Genomic DNA, 10,971 nt, shown 5'->3' with positions numbered 1-10,971 from the left:
AATAGGCAAGAGGCTGTGTTAGGGCAAAGAAAGGAGGAAGATCATGAACCAAGACCTGAATTTAGAAGGAAAAATGCCTCCCTACTGCCTTCTCTTTAATCTTTAGCAGGACCTATGAAGGTCATCTTGTGACCAGTGACCAAAGAAGCCCAGCCGAAGGCTTCTTGGATCAAAGCCACTGTCAGAAGGAATTAGACTGTTTCACCGCAAAACTACATATAAATACAATGCATAAAAACATGGTGCATTTGAAGATCGCACTTTGTGCTGGGCACGGTGGGTCACGCCTGTAATCCCGGCACTTTGGGAGGCCGAGGCGGGTGGATCACGAGGCCAGGAGTTTAAGACCAGCCTGGCCAACATGGTGAAACCCCATCTCTACTAAAAATACAAAAATTAGCTGGGCATGGTGCCTATAATCCCAGTTACTTGGGAGGCTGAGGCAGGAGAATCGCTTAAACCCAGACGGCGGAGGTTGCAGTGAGCCAAGACTGCGCCACTGCACTCCAGCCTGGCGACAGAGCGAGACTCCATCTCAAAAAAAATTTAAAAATAAAACTTACACTTTGTGATTTGATATGGTTTGGTGGACAGAGGGCCCATAGCAATCAGACAGTTCATCAGTCAGGGCCTGAGCAGGAAACAGCTCACAAGATTTAAGAGAAAAGCTCAATGAAAGCTCTTTGCAGAGGCATGGGCAAGGTTCAGGAAATAAGGTGGAGTACAAAGTAGCTGCCACCCTAGGCTAGAAGAGGCAGGGGAAAGAACAGTTCCTAGAACCTGGCAGGAGCTGCCACAGCAGCAGAGTGCAGCTCTGCCAAAACCGTGGCCTGAGGGAGAGGGAAGAAATGCCTGACTGTTCCCACCCTATAGTCCCTTGCTGGGGTCTCCCTTGGCTGATCCCAAAAGGAAGGGAACTCAGTGTTGTGGTACTTGGAGGCTCAGCCTCCCAGGCTGCAGAGTGATCTGGAGGGGCACCTGGAGGATAGCAAGCACAGGAGGCTTCTGTGGCTCCTAAAAGTCCTCCATACACCATAGGTTTTTATTTTGGTTTTGGTTTTTGAGTCTCGCTCTGTCACCCAGGCTGGATTGCAGTGGTACAACCATGGCTCACTGCAGTCTCAAACTTCTGGGCTCAAGCGATCCTCCAGCTTCAGCCTCCTGAGTATCTGGGACTACAGGCACATGCTACCACACCCGGATAATTTTTGTATTTTTTATAGAGACAATGTCTTGCCATGTCACCCAGGCTGGTCTTGAACCCCTGGTTTCAAGCAATCCTCCCACCTCAGTCTCCCAAAGTGCTGGGATAACAGGCGGGAGCCACTGCACCTGATCTACACACCATTGTTTCAAAAATGTTATTTTACTCACAAGAGGGCTTTGGAAAGGAAGATCCTGCCCAGCAGAGCCTACATGCGCAGACAGGACAGAGGACCCTTAAGGATCAATGGTCTTGGGCCCAGAAATGGATGTCTGGCGCAACCCCGGGAGCAACAAGGGAGGCCACCTTGTTGACTGTGCACTGGAAAATGCATGTTCCTTTATTGTAAGCTCTCGGTGCACAGTGTTGTTTCCAGGCTCTGAGTGGCCAATAAAGCTGGTGCTGTCTTAAATTGTACTGTCTCTTAATCATTTGTCTTGGCCTCTAAAAGACTGACCCTCCCACCCCTGTGAGAGACAACGTCACCTTCACCGAAGGCTGACCAATCTAGGCGGTGATTATTTACCTAACATGCCGGACTGCCCTGTCCCTGCTGCTGCAGCCCCTCTCAGCAGCAGGTCTCTCCTTCCTGAGGAAACAGGTGGAATGTGTGCTTGCACTTCCCACAGGTGGAAAGATGCAAAGCCCAGCATGTGGGTCCCAAGTATTTGTACAAGCAGGGTGTTGGCATCAGCTTGTGTGACACACTTTGTTGTCTTCTGGCAGCACAGCCTCAGATTATTGCTATGGGTGCATCTGCAGTTTTGCTTCTAAAGCTGGCTGCACAGGACTGGCTACATAAGGAAAGCCTATCCTTCTACACCAGCCAAAAAAACGCAATTTCTTTCCTTTCAGCATAGACGTGATGTTTTCACATCTTTCTGCCAAGGCTGTCACCTGACACCGAGATGTATGGTCACTGCCAAAATAAGCCTGTTTACCACTAGAGTCCCTGAATGCTAGCAGAATTTCACTGGCACCTTGGGAGAAAGCATTTCCCAACTGTATTTGCCTGCAACCTGGCTCTGACATGTCTCTTTAAAAAGAAAAAAAAAGCCGGGCGCGGTGGCTCAAGCCTGTAATCCCAGCACTTTGGGAGGCCGAGACGGGCGGATCACGAGGTCAGGACATCGAGACCATCCTGGCTAACACGGTGAAACCCCGTCTCTACTAAAAATACAAAAAACTAGCCGGGCGCGGTGGCGGGCGCCTGTAGTCCCAACTACTCGGGAGGCTGAGACAGGAGAATGGCGTGAACCCGGGAGGCGGAGCTTGCAGTGAGCTGAGATCCAGCCACTGCACTCCAGCCTGGGCAGCAGAGCGAGACTCCGTCTCAAAAACCGAAAAAAAAAAAAAAAAAAAGAAAAAAAAAAAATGCATATATACCTTACTGCTGGGCTTTATTCTTGTTCTCTACTCATTTTCTCCTGTTCTGGAAAGACACATTGCTTTTTAAATCTGGGTACTATAAGCCCAAGGTGATGTAGCTATCTCTTGCCAAAGCAGAAATTATCCAATCACCAAATTAAGCCAACATGGGCTAGCCACAAACATGGAGGCTGGGCACTGGGAGAACGGAGCTGGAGCTGTCCATACTCTGGAGCTCACACTCTGAGGAGGCAGGACAGGTATGTGGCTGAGTTAGAATGGAGTTCCATAAAAGAGGCACAAATGGTATTGGCGTTGGAGTGAAAGACCCATCCTCTCAGCTTCAGGACCGGAAGGGAAGTCTTTGTGGAGGAGAAGGCGTGCAAGAGGAACCATGGGCGAATGAGCATCCTCAGGAGCTCAGAACACAAGCAAGCCTGAGGGGTGAGAGGTCAGGTTCCAGGTTCCCGCTAAGTTGGCATGGTGGGTCATGCAGTTTGAACTGGATAGGGAGACTGGATGGAGAGAATAGCTTACCAGAGGATTACAGGGAAAGGAAGGGGTCATTAAAACTTGCAGTCAGGCCAGGCACAGTGGCTCACATCTGTGATCCCAACACTTTGGGAGGCCGAGGCAGGTGGATCACCTGAGGTCGAGAGTTTGAGACCAACCTGACCAACATGGAGAAAACCCATCTCTACTAAAAATATAAAAAATTAGCCGGTCATGGTGGTGGGCGCCTGTAATCCCAGCTACTCAGGAGGCTGAGGCAGGAGAATCGCTTGAACCGAGGCGGCAGAGGTTGCAGTAAGCTGAGATTGTGCCATTGCACTCCAGCCTGGGCAACAAGAGTGAAACTGGGTCTCAAAAACAAAACAAAACAAAACAAAAAAACAAAAACTTGCAGTCACACCAAGGATAAAGAGCAGGCTCCACAGATGGGATGGACAAAGGGAGGTGGGTGTGTAGACAGCTGCGGTCAACAGGAACTTCAGAGTTAGAGATTCAAGAGAGAGCTCATTCACAGGAGAGGAAGTGAGGCACATGGGTGTCTAAAATAGTCGAACTATAAGTCACTGAGGTTTAAGTCAAGTAATTATGTGGACAAAGAAACTTACCTTGATGCTGAAGCCTGGAAGAGCATGTCAGGGAAAAGGATAGAGAAGTCTATGAGGTTCAAAGTCCTCAAACAAAGTGGAGTGGCCCATAGTGTAGGAAGCAGACCAGGAGTTCAGGAAGGCGGAAGTAATAGATTGTACACACTTCAAAAGAGCAGGGCTATCAAATGGGGGTGATGGAACAATATCCCTGGAGGGGCTGAGGAGGTGGGAGCATGCTGACACCTATCCCTGTCCACTGGGTGGGAGGTAGGGAGGGCGTGCACAGTGCTGGGGAAATGAAGGTGATGAGACGCTGTGTCTCCTCAGTAGACTGAAGGTGTAGGGACCATGGTGGGAAGGGAGGGGCGATGAAAGTGCAGCAGCTGTGGACACAAGATGCCCAGAGTGTGGAGAATCAGAAGAGCCTCTGGGGGCCAGAGCCCCACAGGAGCCAGAAACTGGATTGGAATCTGTCTAATACCCATCATCTACTCTGCTTCCACCCTGACTTTATAACAGAAGAATTTCAAAAGCTCAAAAACTGTGAAATGATGTTTAATCTTACTAGTCATCAAGGACATAGAAGCTAAATGCCTTAGCATCATTCCCCAAATGCAGAGATGCCAATCAATGCATAGTGGGACGAGACAACCCAGGAAAACTGTACAGAGTAAGGAAAAGAAGATGGCCAAGATCATAAATGCAAGCAGGAGAGACTGTGAAGGAGGCAGGACAGAGGGCTTAGTCAGAGTGCAGGTTGCTATCCAGAAGTCTGATAGGAACTCTACCAGATGAGGTGCCCCTTAGGTTTAGCCACGTGGAGGTCATGATTCACCAAAGGGAGGAGGGTCAGAGACAGTGGGAGGTGAAGAAACAGAGGTTGGGCCAAGGGTGCTGAATTTTCTGGTTAAGGCTGTCTCGTGGTGATGGAGAATAAATGGGATCAGCAGTTTGCCCTGCACCATGATGAATCAAGTCAGAGTATGCAGAGGAGACGAGAAGAGGCTTAGAGCCATGGAGAAGCAGACCTCAGCCAGATGGCTATCTCCCCTCTGAGGGAGACAGCAGTGTGGGACCCCAGGGACAGGCATGCCCACTGTAAATTGGGAACAGCAGTGTCTGATGTGAGCAACGTGAGCACCGACAATGGAAACAAAATGTCCTTGGAATCAGTACACAGGGAACGTTTTGTGTTCTTTCCAACATTCTACACCAATTGTTCTGAAACAAAAGAGCGTGTGCTCTCTCTCAGCTCTTACTGGGGGAAGGTAAATACCTAGAGCCTCTTCAGAGGGAAATTTGGCAATATCTGTCAACACAAGATGCGAAGACCTGTGGCTTCATAATTCCCTTCTAGGAATGTACCACATAGAGACAGCACTGTCCACTAGAACTGCTTGCCCAACAGAAATGCCCTATATCTTCCCTGCCAGAATGGTAGCCACTAGTCCCACATGGCTCTTAAAATGTGACCAGGAACTGCGTTTTAAATTCTATTTAATTTGAATTAATTTGCTTTGAAATAGCCACATGTGGCCAGTGAGTATGGGACCACAAAGCTATGGATATTCTTTCCAATGTGTACCAAGTATGCAAAGATATTTTTGAAGGTACTGTAAAAGATTGGAACCTAAATGTCCATCAATAGGGGACTAGTTAAATTATAATACAGTACATCCGTATAATGGAATGTTAGCCCTGAAACACGCCAAGATGCTTGCTAAGTGAAAAACGAGTGGGGGCAGAACATTGTGCATAGTATAGTTGCTAATTTTTGTAGAAAAGGAGAAAAGATGTGTACATACATGTTTGTGTATGCATTGAGTATCTGGAAAGACATACCCCAAACTGGCAGTGTGCTCAGCTCCAGGGCGGGAAACTGGGTGACAGAGTAGCAGGTGGAAAGCAGACTCAACTCTTTACCTTCTTCATCTTTAGAGGTAGGTGCCATATTGATGTTACTTATTCAGATTAATTAATGAACCAATTAAAAATAAAGAACTGTTTTTCAAAAAATGTATAGACGCTGCAGTCAGGCATTACATAAACCATCTGCTGAAATGTGCACATACTTTTTTTAGTATATATTTGGACACACATGGACCCTGTAATACTCCCCATCTCCATTGTTGGTCCAGTATTTGGGGGAAGACATCTGATTTGGCTCTCAAATTTGTTCTCGTAATTAATCTGGCTTCTCCCCGCTGCCCACCCAGGTTCAAATCAAACTATGCACATGCTCCCAAATTAGCATCACAAGTCTTGCCAGAAAAGTCAGCCTCAGTGTCATTATTGCTTGGCCGGGAGGAGGAGGCAGAGAGAGCAGGGTGATCTGTTTCCATAGTGCCCTGTGGCAGCTTAACCACCTAGGATTTGCGTAATCCCCTTGAACTAAAAAGAAATGTCAACTGAGGGGCAGCGTGGTGTCACAGGGGGCCCTGGCTGGGAGGACACCTGTTGTCTAGACCCAGCTTGAGAACAGACTCAGCATGCAGGCTGTCAGGCCACACTCCCTCCCCAACACCAGATCTCAGTTTCTCCCTCAGGACCATGAGGGGGTTGAGTGGGACGCAGCTCCAGCATCTAAGGAGCCTATAGCTCCTTCGTGGCTGGAAAGAAAGCCTGGATCCTGACTCACTAAGCTGCTCTGAGGGAGAGCCTCAGGGATACTACACAAGCCAGATTCTATGCCCCTGGAAATCCAATTAGTTCTCCCCTGGACTCTAGGCCAGGCCTACTCCCTGCCCATGGCCCCCACCTGCCGCCCTACTCAGTTGCCCATTCCTTCTAGCCTGCTGGGCTGAGAAGAGCTTAGGCTTTGGAGTCACAAAGACTAGGGTTTGAATCTCAGCTCTACTGTGTGACCTTGGAGAAATGGCTGCATCTCTTTGAGCCTCAGCTACTCCCACCTCCACAGGACTGGCAGGGGGATTTGTAAGGCAACTGTGTACTCTGCTCGGGCACAGCGAGTGTCATCCAGGCTGGCCCTGCCTTTCCTGCCCTGTCCTCCCGATCTTCACACTGCTAAGGTGGCAGCTTCCATCCTCACAGGGCCTTGGCTGATTCTGTGGGGCCCTGGTGGGGAGCACAGTGGTGAATGCAGATGCATGCCCATCTTGTTGCTGCTGTTATAATTATTAATTATTTTCAAATATTTTTCCTGTAATTTTAATCAGAAAAGCTATGGGAGCCAATCACCCATCTTCCTACTTCCTTAAATTCATCCAACTGTAGATAAAGCCCAATTGTTCAAAAAAAAATTGCAGCCAAAAATGAAATGAAATGAAAACGCCAAATGATTGGGAAGTCTATCCCTCGAGTCTTTCTTCCCTCCCTCCTGCCTCAAGCATCTATCAACACTCAGATTCAGGATGTCTAAGCCCTGGTAACTGGCCTGAGCAGCCTAGGAGGCTAGCTGGGGAGACAAATTCAGAAAAAGTCCATTGTGACACCACCTGGTGCTACCACAGAACAGGGACACCTGTGAGTGAGTGAGAGAGACAGAGAGCGCCCTAGAGTGTGTGTGTGTGATGGTGGTGATGAGAAGATGAATCAAGGAACACTTCCTAGAGGAGGTGACACAAGCTCAAAATCAGAGTAAGAGTTAGGAGGCAACTATGGGTTATGAGGGGTGATGGGGGAGTTTGCAGCAAAGAAGATGGCATGAACAAAGGGTAGACTGCAAGCGATCCTCCTTCCTCGACCTCCCAAAGTACTGGGATTACAGGTATGAGCCACCAGGCCCAGCCTTAAATTAAAGATCTTGAAAGCCAGGCACAGTGGTGCATGCCTGTAGTCCCAGCTGCTCAGGAGGCCAACACAGGAGAATCACTTGAGCCCAGAAGTTCGAGTACAGCCTGGGCAACATAGCATGACCCCCATCTCTTAAAAAAAAAATAAAAAGAAATATGAGGGCTCTTGAGATGGGGAGATTATCCTGGATGATCTGGTGGGTCCTAAATGCAGTCACAGGTATCCTTGTAAAATGGAGCCAGAAGATTTGACTACACAGACAGAAGAAGAAAGGCCATGTGACCACAGAGGCAGAGACTAGAGAGATTCAGCCGTAGGCCAAGAAATGCCAGCATCCACCAGAAGCTGGAAGGGGCAAGAACAGATTCTTCCTGAAACTGTGATGGTTCGTTGCCCGATGTGCACAGCAAGTCAATATGCCAAGACACCAGATTGCAGTAGAGAAAGGAGTTTAATCGTAGGGTCACTGAATGAGAAGATAAGAGGAAACCTTAAATCCATCTACCCAAGGAGTTTGAGGCTAGGGTTTTTAAGAGTCTTGGAATGGGCCGAAGTGTGGAGATCATCGATGGGTGGAAGAGTGCAGGGTGAAGTCATGGGACAAGGAGATGAAACAGCTGAATTCTCATGCCGATCCCATTTCTATGTGGGGGTCTTCAAACTGGTTCCTGGAATTCATGGCCTGGAAAATATCTTAAGCCATCTTTACACAAAAACTCTATGATTCTAATGTCAGAGATCCTGTCTATAGGAACAACGTGGATGCAATCAATTGTTAAATAGTCTCAGGATCCTAATGTCAGAAATCCTATCTGTAGAAACGATGGGGATGCAAATGGTCAGTAACCAGTGCTACATGACTTTTAGCAACAAGGAAGAGGGCCAAAGTGCATCCTGATAAATGCTTAATTCTAACTATATTTCTGTTCAGAACTGGGCGGGCAATTCTTGTCAACCCTGTACAGATGGTTTCATTCCCTAGAGCCTCTGAAGGAAGCACAGCCCTGCTGCCAACTTGATTTTGGCCCAATGATACTGATTTGGGACTTCTGGCCTCCAGAACTGTGACAGAACAAATGTCTGTGGTTTTAGGCACCCAGCCTGTGGTCATTTATCACAGCAGCCACAGGAATCTAATAGAGGAAGGAGAGAATGCTGGAAAAGTCAGTGGGGATGGAGAGAAGTTGGGGGCGGTAGATATAGAAGAGGAAAACGGGCAAGGCTGGGGTGACTGCAGGTGGGATGAGAGAGGGAGGGACAACCAGGCATCTGGTGGCCTCGTAACATCAGAAGGGCCCTACACTACTGGGGCACCAGGAGGGCCCTCTGCAGGCTGTAAGCAGTGGGAGCCCCTGAAAGGTTTTAACAGGGCTGTGCCGTGGTCAGAGTGTGTTTTAGAAAGAGCAGGCTGGGGTCTGGGTCACTGGATGGAGGAACTAAAGGCACCTGGAGTCAGGGAGACCCACAGGAGGTCATGGCTGGGATCCAGGTGAGACATGAGTCTGGCAGAAAACAGCCGCAAGCAGGATTGCAGGCAGGGCAGATTCTAGGGAGGTTTAGGAGGCTGTCTTAGTCCCTTTTGTGCTGCTGTAATGGAATACCACAGACTGGGTAACTTACTTCTTACAGTTCTAAAGGCTGTGAATTCAAGTTTGAGGGACCAAATCTGATGAGGGCCTTTGTGCTGTGTCATCCCATGGAGGAAGGCAGAAGGACAAGAAAGGGGATATGAGAGAGAGAGAGAGAGAGAGAGAGCATGAGAGAGAAAGAGAAAGGGCATGTGAGAGAAAGAGAGCACAAGAAAAAGAGAGAGAAAGAATGCAAGGGCAAAATTGGATTTTCTAACAATCTACTCCATGACCTAATCACCTCTTAATGGCCCCACCCCTTAATACTGTCACAATGGCAATTCAATCTCAACATGAGTTTTGGAGGGACATCCAAACCATGGCAGAGGCAAAGGTGCCATTTCCGGGTGGAGGAGGGGTGAGAAGCACGGAAGTGGCTGCAGGGGCGCCACCAGCAGAGCCTGTGTGGGCCCTGTCTCAGGGATGGGACTCGCCTGGGCCTGATCCTGGGCCCTCTGAAAGCCAGGGGGGAAGCCTCAGTGCATTGCAAGGACCCCTCTCCAGCCCCCTCAGCTGTGCCAGCCGGGCTGCCTCTGGGAAAGGACACACAGGGGATCCTGGTGGTCTTGTCCCTGGGAGCAGGCAAAAGCACATTTTTTGTCCTGTTGGGATTGGGATAATTGGGGCATTAACGGAAATGCATTTCTCACCTATTTTCTGTCTGATTGAAAAGAACTTTGCAGTCATTTAGAGCTCTTACACCCTCTCTAATCAGAGCTCACTTCGCTCAGTCAGAGGCAGAAAACTGGGTCACACGTGGACTCCAAAGCCTCCCAGGATGCGACAAACCAAAAGTGCAGCATCCCCCACCTCCTCTGCTCCCTGCCACACAAGGACATAACCACCCTATCCCAACCCCTCAGTGAGTACAGACTCAGTAGCGGGCTGAACTTGGAGTACTGACAAGATACGCTTTATTTTTCTCCCATCACTGCCTCCAGTCAGCTTCCTCACACCACCCTTTCTAGACTCCTGAAGCTCCATCTCAGGGAGACTCCATGGCTTTCTGGTACTTTTTCTTCTTTTAGTAGGCACAGGGTTTTTCCATGTTGGCCAGGCTGGTCTCGAATTCCTGACCTCAAATGATCCACCTGCCTTGGCCTCCCAAAGTGCTGGGATTACAGGGGTGAGCCACCACTGCGCCTGACCTGGTTACTTTTAATTCCAAGAATAAATCCCATTTGATAGTTATGACTCTTCTTCAGGGACCTAAAAGTCCAGTCAAGTCTATAATAAAACCTCAATCTCATCACCCACGTGCGGCTTCCCCTCCTCATCTTCAGGCTCTTCCAGGTCTGGGATCGCAGAAGATGGAACTGGGGAGAACTCACGTTGTTTTGCTCAGCAGGTGCTATATGTGGGGCTCTCTTGGCCAACCCTGGCAGTCACACTTCCTTTACTCCAGGGGGATTCTTTCAAGGGCCCTAGAGTGAGCTCTTTGGAGACTTTCCCCACCCATCCATCCATGCAGAGACCTCTGCCCCAGGCTATTCTGAGGGGGATATGGAGTTGTACTGCCTCAGACCTCCTCATGGAAGCACCTATTGCCCAGCTACCAGGAGCACTGTCAGCCCCAGGGACAGCCCAGGTCACACCCTTCCAATGGCATGTCCACCAACAGGGGACATCCCTGACACTTTTGGCTCCAACTGAACCCCCCAGGGGCCTGCAGCACAACTCACCTTCTTCCTCCGCCTGATCCCGCTTCCTCTTCTTCTTCCCACAGTCATTGATCCTAGGGTACTTCCCTAATCTCCAACACAGAGCTGTCACCAGGTCGGCTCCTTGGAGAACCCAAACACAACCCCTTCCCTGACAAGCCTGAACCCAAACACAACCCCTTCCCTGACAAGCCTGAGCACTCTGCACTGCCTCTCCTCACCTGTCTCAGCTCCTGCCCTGTGGCCCACCCCATCCA

Source organism: Papio anubis, chromosome 7 (genome assembly GCF_008728515.1).
Source record: "Papio anubis isolate 15944 chromosome 7, Panubis1.0, whole genome shotgun sequence".
In the NCBI taxonomy this organism is placed as follows: Eukaryota; Metazoa; Chordata; class Mammalia; order Primates; family Cercopithecidae; genus Papio; species Papio anubis.
Note: the sequence above shows the minus strand (reverse complement) of the source record.